Below are 10,800 nucleotides of genomic sequence, written 5' to 3'. Positions count from 1 at the left end.
TTTATATTCGATGAGTATCATCAACTGATTATGAAGCCTACAAAAACCCACTTTTTCCACATGCCAGGACCAATATACCTTTTTGAAAATGTCACTTGACTGTAATGCATTCAATATTTTTGACAATTTTTGCATATAAAACCTCATCAATGCTACATGCCAGTTTTCCCAATTAACAAGCATACGTACTGACTTACTGTTACAATTTAACTCTGCCTTTCCTAACGTGATTATATTATGCACACAAAATTAGATCTTATGGGAGTGTGTAGAAACGATATAGTCCATATAAAGATGTTGGTCTAATGCAAACGAGAGGTATGACATTGCTCTTTATTTTTTATTTMTTATTTTATTTAACCTTTATTTAACTAGGCAAGGTAAGAAGAAATTGTTATTTTCAATCACGGCTTTTCATCCATTATCGTGATCAATTCAGTGTTCCAGTTCAAGTCAGACAATAAGAAAAGAAGACTACGTAAAAGATCTATACTGAACAAATATATAAATACAACATGCAGTGATTTTACTGAGTTACAGTTCATATCAAGAAATCKAATCAATTTAAATAAATTCATTAGGCCCTAATCTTGGGATTTCACAGGGGCGCAGCCACTGGGTCGCCAGACCCAGCCAATCAGAATGAGTTTTACCCCACAATAGGGCTTTATTACAGACAGAAATACTCCTCAGTTTCATCAGCTGTCCGGATGGCTTGTCTCAGACGATCCCGTAGGTGAAGAAGCCGGATATGGAGGTCCTGGGCTGACATGGTTGGACGTACTGCCAAATTCTCTAAAACAAAATTAGACAATGGTAGAGAAATTAACATTAAATTCTCCCCCAACAGCTCTGGTGGACATTCCTACAGTCAGCATMCCAATTGCACATTCCCTCAAAACTTGTGGCATTGTGTTGTGTGACAAAACTGCACATGTTAGAGTGGCCTTTTATTGCCCGCAGCCCAAGGTGCACCTGTGTAATGATCATGCTGTTTAATCAGCTTCTTGATGTGCCACACCTGTCAGGTGGATGGATTATCTTGGCAAASGAGAAATGCTCACTAACAGGGATATAAACTAATTTGTACACAAAATRTGAGAGAAATAAGCTTTTTTGTGCGTATGGAACATTTCTGGGATCTTTTATTTCAGATGATGAAACATGGGACCAACACTTTACATGTTGCGTTTATATTTATCTATGTGTTAAAGGGATAGTTCAGAGAAGTTACATATTTAGAGAGGAAACACATAAGTATGTAATATCGCTGAACTATCCCTAACATGAGTAGGCTTCTGTCTCAGAAACCTTACAGATGAGGTCAATGAAGACTAAAAATGTCTCTTGTGTGTGTGTGTGTGTGTGTGTGTGTGTGTGTGTGTGTGTGTGTGTGTGTGTGTGTGTGTGTGTGTGTGTGTGTGTGTGTGTGTGTGTGTGTGTGTGTGTGTGTGTGTGTGTGTGTGTGTGTGTGTGTGTGTGTGTGTGTGTGTGTGTGTGTGTGTGTGTGTGTGGTTGTGGTGTGTGGTGTGTGTGTGTGACCAAATAGTATTTGCGAATCAAGTTGCTTTTGTAAATAACCCGCACTATAGCATTTTCATTGTTGCAGACAGAGAGAGCGAGAGAGACAAACAAATCCAAGGAGGCTCTTGCCCAAACCAGTAGTGTATAGGAGGGTGATCTACCTTTACTTATAGTAAGTGACGCTAAGATCACACACTTGTTATTACCGCTGCTGTAGCATAGACCCCCGTTTGTACCACGAGATAAGCAAGCAAATTCTTGTGCAATTTGTGTATTATAGTGATAGTCCACAGTGACAGCCACAACAACACATGCTAAACTGGATATTGCTTCTCTCTCTTGCTCTCTTCTTTCTCTTTCTTCATTGCTCTCTGGCTTCTCTCTCTCTGCTCTTTCCTCTCATCCTCTAGCATCTTGCTCGGCTCGTACATCTCTCTCTCTATTCCCTCTTCATCTCTCGTGTCAACGCGAAGAGTACCGACTTGGGAGCCAATGTCTGTCTCTTTGGCCCTCAGCGTGGAAAGTCTGCACTATAATTTACAGACAATTGGATAGTTTGCTGTTAACAAGCAGAGAGGCAGAAGTTAAGCACTGTGGGCTTTGTTCTACACTGTGTGAGAGGAATTAGCTTTGTTTCCTGGTTTATGTGTTTGTTTGGGAAAACGACTTGCACACACTACACATTAGCGACTTCTATATATATTATTTTCCTATATTGACAAAAATATGCACATCAATGTCCGTTTCTTCAATGAACAAACTAAAACATTGTTACTTGCATCAGGTCACTGTTTCTTTTTATTTCTCCTTTTAGGACAGACACCTAACGAATGGACTCCTCTTTACATCTAAAAAGGTCTGTCGTGTCCCCCCTCCCCGGCATACCCCATCTCTCCTTCTTCGGAAGCCCTGGCCCACAGACATGGGCATTGGAGCGAACSCATGCATTGGTTTAAGGACAGATATCCAGTCGACTCTCCTTTTGCAGCCTGACAGACAGACAGTATTATAATGCAGCCTGACAGACAGACCGTTTTATAATGCTCTATTGCAGTATGTGACTGTCACTGAGGCATGACGAAGATCCGCAATTTATACGCCACTTCAAAGACTCCACAGAGGAAGATTCTTTGACAACTGAGATGACTTACGATCATGATAATTACAATAATGGCCATAATAATGATGCCAAAGGGATGGATAGCTGGTGGTCCCAGCCCAATGAATGTTTACAGCAAAGATGCTAATAAGCTAATAATTGTAGGCTCTTCCACCTCCATTTGATGGGTAGGAAAAGTCACAYAAGCCTGCCATGTTTCCAACCGTTGTATAAATGTGTCTGCTTGATTTGTCTGTTGCCTGTGTTCATGTATTTCTCTGTTTGCATTATGTCCTTTCAMAGCGAGTGGACTTAGCATGTGCACATGCTAATTGCTTATTCATAAAGGTTACATTTTACATTACAATGACTTTATATCAGAGTAAGTAATAAGCGATAATCTATGCTGGCTCCCTACAACACATGAGTACAGTAGTACACACAGTTTTGTAGCATGCACAGACTATGGTTAGATTAGACATAGTGGACAGATTCCACTAAACCCAAGGTTTGTGATACATTAAGTATGAAAACTTAATTTGCAAAACAACTACGTGATAATACAGTAGGATCAGAGTAACATATTACATATTCTTTGGACACTCTTAAAGTAAAGATACAATTAGGAGTGACATTGTACATTGTTGTATATACAAGTAACATTGTACTTATAGTTTTAAGTAACATTGTACTTATAGTTTTAAGTAACAGTGTAGTACTTTTAAATGTAAGATAAAAATATAGTTTGAATATTGTAAGTTTAGTAATTCATTGGAATTTCTCTTTAAGATACTTTTAAGGAAATACTGCAATATACTATCAGTAATTTGAGAGTATAATGAAAATTGTAAACTGTACTTTTTTACAATGTGATAAATTCTGATTTGGTTGCTACTGGGTAATGGTAGGTAGTGGGAATATCTGATATACTGTCTCCAGATAATGTAGTTGGTCAATATGTTTTATCCTCATGCTCAGCTGTAGTTCTCTTTGCAGATTGTGTGACCAGCTTTTCATTACATGAGCTTCTGTGGATAATAATAAAAACAGTTTTGATAAAATACCACTGAAAGTCTGATCAAGACAATTTTCAAAGACACTTTCCATCTTTCTGTCTCGAAGCAACTCTTCTAACACTATGCACACAATGACAGAGAGTACATTATGTATAACAGAGTACATTATGTARAACAGAGTACATTATGTATAACAGAGTACATTGGAAGACAAGACAATGTCTTTTAAGTTATATATAACAAATACGTGAACTGCAATACCTTTTGTATCAATGCAAGGCAGGAACCAAGATTTGTGTCAAACTGTGTTACATTACCAAGTCATGCGTTTTTACATTCCCAAAATAGCTGAGTGCRTGGTGTAAGGGCAACATTAAATACAATTAATGGGCAATATTTAAAGGGATACAAAATATATAAACTTCAGGAAAAAATGTATGTTGAGAAAACTTAATTTCCCTTTTATTGAGGAAAACAGTTAAAAAAGKAGAAAAAACTAAAATGCCAAGTTCTCACTATACATTTACATGTACAAATAAAAAAACAGTAGAGACAAAGTGAGAAAAGGGTTGTCACTATATTTCAAGGCACATAGGAGGATATCTGTATTTTGGTCTCAGTAGATATCTACAGGTAACTATCTATTCTACAACAGTGCAATAATCATATTAAGACAATTAAAGGGCTTGTCGACTCTCAACAAAATGTATTTACATATACAGAACATAAATGTTCTCAAAAGTACTTAATTAAAGCAGAAATAAACCTAAACCAGAATAAAATATAACACAGAACCCTTCTGAAAGAAAATGTATAATACATGGTGGCCATTTTGTCAAATTTCATTACCAATAATCACCTTTTCACCATGTCAATGTCAAATACCATACACCTCTTGCAGGGTCTTGTCATGTAAAGTATTGGTTCTATAATGTATATTATAAAGCCCCAAAAAGTACTGGAACAATACAACATTATAGTACAAATTAATCTGTAGCACTGTCAGATATATATATATATTTTAACACGATACATAAGCAAGGCACTGCAATAACATTAAATGGGTAACAAATAAATCATTATTTAATGGAAAGTGCTAACAAGAAATGTAAGCAGTTTTTTAATCCATCTTTTTTGATATTAATAACAAAAACCTCTGTTTAAATACAAATACAATCAGGAATTCACAAAAGTCTTTGAAGTTATGTTCAGAGGCCATACCACTTTACGAATGGGATGCTGTTCACAGAAGGCTTTTAACTTTGTCTTCTCTCAACCTGTGTTCAATTGTTCTACATACTATAGTCAGCTAGCTTAACAAGCTGACTCCAACAACTAAGTGCTAACTTCAAATGTTATATGCTAACTGCAGTATGGTCCAGGAACAAAAATACCTGACTTTTTTTGTAAATTGAGTGGTAGACAATCTGATGTGAACAAATCCTAGTTCACTTGTCTTTCATAGTAAAAAACTAAGCATAAAAAAATCCAGCCTATCAAATACAACAGGCATGTCAATAAATCCACATGTTAAAAAATTGGTCTTTGTGAAATCACAACAGAACAACAATTTAAAGAAAAAAGGCATTGTCAGAGTGGAATAGACATMTAAAAAAATTGGTTATTTTACTAAAACACAATCCCAACATTTAAGACATTGTAAGTGCYTTTGTGTTTTGTTTGAGTCCCGTGAAGTCAACAGACAGCTTTTAAGTGCCAGTCATAGTTTAAGACTATGAAGTCAGTTCAACTGTTTTATTAATCTGCCTTGAACCCAGCACCATTAGTTGTATTTTACCTTCATTACGTTGAAATACCCTGCTGACAACATGTAAATGCAGTGATTTACAAACATATGCATAAAAACTTTGTGTGTGGCTGAGCGTAGAGTAGGACCGRATGGCGGTGTGTGTGTCCTTGCCTGAAACACCTTTGGAACGTTTAATCTGACTCCTCTCTCACTAACAAGTAGTTTCTTGAATTGTCTCAGTGAGTCATAGGATTCATTTCCTAAGAAATGTTATCATTAGAATGACAAAGAACGAGGATGCCATCAACTTGAGATATAAATAATAATTTTTTGGGGCTTCATCTTTTCCTTAAGTGCTGTCTGAGAGGGAGTCTTACACCCCACTTTTGCATTGGAAGAAAAACAACTAGAAAATCTCTGAATCATAGGGTTCTAGGCCTTCTCTATTTGCTACTGAAAAAACATGACTATTATGTATTGACATTTGATATACAATACGCAATAAATCAAACTTACAATATTTAAATCAGCTTAAAAACATGAGTATGATAATTTACATGTTTTATTGTCAATCCCAGAAGAGCTTCAWCATGGTCCATTCTGTCATTTTCTCTTTGGTTTACATTACAAAATACAAAGTGCAAAAAAGTCTGAACTAAATTCCCAGTCTTCTTTCTTTTTCTTAATTTTGTTGGCGTCACATAAATTCAAATGACATTATCAATAAGTAAGTCAGTAAGTGTCCCCCGGTGAGGGTGCGATGTCTGTTCTCCTTCATAGTAACTTCTGTGGGGACGTGGGACTACTTCCTACTTCTCTGTGTGATTCGGTTCTGTTGGCCTGGCGATGTGCCGCGGTAACCTGTGACCGATGGCTAAAAAAGTAGCTCACTTCCCCAGAGAGACTCTGCTTACAGCCAGTCATGTAGCTGGTCTTTGTCAAGTCACTTCATGCTACAAGTCAAGTCTTAACCCCTCCCCCCCGGTGGTGGTTATAACGGTATATCTTTCACCCCTCCAGTTTATGCTCAGGTCTGCTACTCCTCTCCTTCTGTGTCCTCGCGGTTCACAATGTTACACACAAGGGAGGCATGCAGAGGCATGTCATGAAGACAGTGTTCATTCTCCTCTCTCTTGGTCCTCCTGTACCCTGTTAATGGGATGTGTTATCAGTGTGCGGTTGAGTTGCGGTCGAGGCAGGCGGGTGGTCGTAGTAAGGCCAGTAGAACTGTGTTCTGATGAGGTGTAAGAGTGTGTGAGGCGGAAGCTACTCAGTTTGCCTATAGTGGTCAGGATATGGTCTGTACAGTGTCAACTGGAGACAGTGAGCAGGCCGAGTGGATCACAGTGTGTGTGTGTGTGTGTGTGTGTGTGTGTGTGTGTTTGTGTGTGGTGTGTGTGTGTGTGGTGTGTGTGTGTGTGTGTGTGTGGTGTGTGTGTGTGTGTGTGTGTGTGTGTGTGGTTGTGGTGTGTGTGTGTGTGTGTGTGTGTGTGTGTGTGTGTGTGTGTGTGTGTGTGTGTGAGTGTGTGATAGGTTTATTGGAAAGTGCACTTGTCTACATGGAGTCTCTGTCCCTCCACTAAGTTCATCTGGTTGTGTCCTGAATAGGAGGGAGAGAGGAGAGAGGGGAATTGTATACCATTCTAATATATAACCTGTTGTAGTATTACAGCAGTATAAAACAAAGGGAGATGCCTAGTCAATTGTACAACTGAATGCATTCAACTGAAATMTGTCTTCCGCATTTAACCCAACCCCTCTGTATCAGAGAGGTGCAGAGGGCTGCCTTAATCGACCTCCACATCATCGACACCCGGGGAATTAGACCATCATATATATATCACTGTAGTATATTTCAACAGGACACAGATGCTGCAAATAGTTTTAGAGCATACTGATGCAATTATCTTCATGTGGTTGTAGACAACTCCTGTTTAAATAGGGTTTTAACGCTGCAATATCAAATAAAATAAATGTGTATTTGTCACAGGCGCCGAATACAACAGGTGTAGTAGACATTACTGTGAAATGCTTACTTACAAGCCTTTAACCAACAATTTAGTTCAAGAAATAGAGTTAAGAAAATATTAACTAAATAAACTAAAGTAACTTTTTGGGCAACCCGTCCAAATTCATATAAAAATGTGAGTTATAGATCTGTCATTGTCATTGAAAGCAAGTCTTACAAGCGGTAGATCGGTTCAATGTGCGCTATTTCTACGCTTCCCACTCTAAACCTTTTTACACCAGCTTCAAACAGCTGAAAATACAATATTTTTMGTAATTGAAAAGATATTTCACAGAGGTTTAGATTGTACAATGTTTTCTACACTATACATTGCTTGTTTTGTCACATAAACTGAAATTAGTCAAACTAGTAGAATTTTAGCAACCAGGAAATGGCGGATATCTGCATATTGCACCTTTAAAGGGAGAGAGACAGTGCTGCATCTTTTGTGTCTTTYAGTTTTCACACTGTCTCCCATAAAATACAATTAGAACACTAATTGATTAATCTTCTGGTTCAAAAGCTGATCTAGGGACTGGTGTTGGAAATGATCACTAATCTAAAGCAGGGTGACGAGATGCAGCTGACAGCTAAGGATTTAATGTTTAASATGTAAGGCAAAGTTTTCATCTAATACATATTAAAAGGGGTGGTTCACTCGTAGTACACATGTACATGATTTTCCACATACCTACAGTAGGCTGTTGTAGAGAAATAACTGTTGTAAAGAAAATGCCTCCTATGATTCCATTAGCTTTCAGTCCAGGAAAGCCAATGCTAGCCAGATGCTGCTGAAAATAACTAAATAACCTAAATATGTATTTGAGTGAACCATCCCTTTAACTATAATTTAATGTCATAACACTTCACTTGATATTTTATTATATTATTTTAAAATCATATGAGACTACAGGGTGTCAGTGATGTTACCTGTCTGCGGATGTTTTGAGTAAACTATCACTTTAAATCTAATCTCATGTTACATGATATTATATTGATATTATATAAGACTACATTGTGTCAGTGCTCTTATTATATAGTGTCAGGGCTGTTACTACATGGTGTCAGTGCTGTTACTACATGTGTCAGTGCTGTTACTACATGTGTCAGTGCTGTTACTATATAGTACCAGTGCTGTTACTACATAGTGTCAGTGCTGTTACTACATGGTGTCAGTGATGTTACTACATGGTGTCAGTGATGTTACTACATGGTGTCAGTGATGTTACTACATAGTCTCAGTGCTGTTACTACATAGTGTCAGTGCTGTTACTACATGGTGTCAGTAATGTTACTACATGGTGTCAGTGATGTTACTACATGGTGTCAGTGCTGTTACTACATGGTGTCAGTGCTGTTACTACATAGTGTTGTTACTACATAGTGTCAGTGCTGTTACTACATAGTCTCAGTGCTGTTACTACATGGTGTCAGTGCTGTTACTACATAGTGTCAGTGCTTTTCCTATGTGGTGTCAGTGATGTCACCTGTTTGTGGTGAGGCTGGCCATGGAGAGAGAGGCCAGGGCAGAGACGGTGTCATTGTGGTCCTCTGAGCCACGTCTCAGACTGTGTCCTTGGGCCTGCATGTATGACTGATCCACTGTGTGGGCCACCGCCCTCAACGACCGCCAGTACTCACCTAGGGAGAGAGAGAGAGAGATACAGAGAGAGAAAGTTATTGTTTCAGGTTTTCATGTTGCATCGTTGCAGAGTACTCTCTTAAAAGTTGAGCTATTATGTCTTTGAAGTATGTGAACTATATTGTATACTAAGCAATACTACAGCTAATACTTGTGTGTGTGGTCAAAATAAAATACCAATACCACAATTTTAATTCAGCACTCACCAATACCACAATTTTAATTCAGCTTTCACCAATACCACAATTTTAATTCAGCATTTGTGTAATTTAAATCACACAATTTTGCCAAAGGGCCTTTGTGTGTGTGTGTGTGTGTCTGTGTGCACGTGTGGAGAGAGAGAAAGAGAGGACCATGTTGTGTGTGTTCTCAGTATTCACCAGACATATATTTCACCCTCTGCCTAAATGAAGGGGCTTAACATTCTTGTGGCTTTGCAAATATTTTTAATTAATCTAATTGGAATGGGATAACATTTGTGCGCAATCAGGAGGGATGTTGTGAAGTTGACGAAAGATTCGTGTGGTTTTTGTACGACGCAGAGAATACCAAGATGTTTGGAAGAAACGATCCTAATTTGGCATGAACTGCCAGGAGAAGCAAGCGCCACGGCGGGCCTCTCTCTCACCTCTCCTCCTCTGTGCTGTTGTGTGTGTAGCTGTGTGTCTGTGTGTGACACACGCTGTGGTGTGATCTGTGCTGCTTTGTGGTCTGTCATCGTTCGTGTGTGTGTGTGTGGTGCTGTGTGTGTGTCACCCGGCGTGGACTAGAGGAGAAGAGAGAGAGAGGGACGGGGAAGGACAAAGAGAAGAGACGAGACGGGACAGGAGGAGAGAGCAAACGAGGAAGAGACGAGGAGAGGAGGACCGGAGAGGACTGAGACAGGAGAGAGGAGGGAGGAGACTGAGAGAGAGAGAGGAGAGAGAGAGAAGGAGAGCGTGCTGGAGAGGAAGAGAGAGAGACGATGACGAAAACGCAGAGAAATTTGCAGAGCATTCGAATGCGATGTTCAGACGATGACTGTACAATTGGGAACTACGAAGGGCCTCTCCCTTTGTTTCTATACGTACCGCTGTCACATACACAACAGACGGCTGATATATATCATTTACGGAGCAAATGGGATACTACAATACTCCCTTCTCTCCTCTCTCGGACCCTGACGACGACTATTCAGACGACAACGCAGACGAATGAACTTATGGAGAGGGGGAACAGAGACTCCACTGCTAGGAGCAAGTGCACTTTTCCGAGACAGCACACACACACACACACACACACACACACACACACACACACACACACACACACACACACACACACACCACACACACACACACACAACACACACACACACACAACACACAACACACACACACAACACAACACACACGACCAACAACAACACAAGACCAACAACTCACACACGAGAACACAAGCGACCCGTGTAGAAGTCCACTACGGGCCGGTGCTTCCACTTGCAACAGAATCCAAAATCCTGACTCATGCACACAACGGTATGACTGATGCTGGAGCGGAAAGAGAAGCACAAATATCCTGTATATGGAGAACCATGCAAGAGAGAGAAAGAGTATAAAAGGCAAAACTGAAGTAAGCTGTACCCGCCTTCCAACACAACACTACTTCAAGCCGTCAAACAGTGACCGAAAAACAACGAAGGATATGCTAACTCGGCCTGCAGTAAGAGACTGAAAGACGGGAAGACCACCCGCCTGACCTCCGGACCGGCACACCTCAACG

The 10,800-nt window shown here is 39.5% G+C and overlaps 1 long non-coding RNA gene across 1 annotated transcript in view; it reads right to left on the bottom strand.

The window, feature by feature from the left end:
- Positions 1-6,906: 6,906 nt before the first annotated feature.
- The window catches only part of LOC111970459 (uncharacterized), a 4,906-nt gene continuing 1,012 nt past the window's right edge, over positions 6,907-10,800 (bottom strand). Inside the window, exons 2-3 of the long non-coding RNA XR_002878121.2 lie at positions 8,885-9,038; positions 6,907-6,989 (exon numbers count right to left, since the gene is read on the bottom strand). This is a non-coding gene — a long non-coding RNA (uncharacterized lncRNA). The remainder of the gene's footprint in view (positions 6,990-8,884; positions 9,039-10,800) is intronic.

Source organism: Salvelinus sp. IW2-2015, linkage group LG11, assembly GCF_002910315.2.
Source record: "Salvelinus sp. IW2-2015 linkage group LG11, ASM291031v2, whole genome shotgun sequence".
Lineage (NCBI taxonomy): Eukaryota > Metazoa > Chordata > Actinopteri > Salmoniformes > Salmonidae > Salvelinus > Salvelinus sp. IW2-2015.
This window is presented reverse-complemented; position numbering and strand designations above follow the sequence as displayed.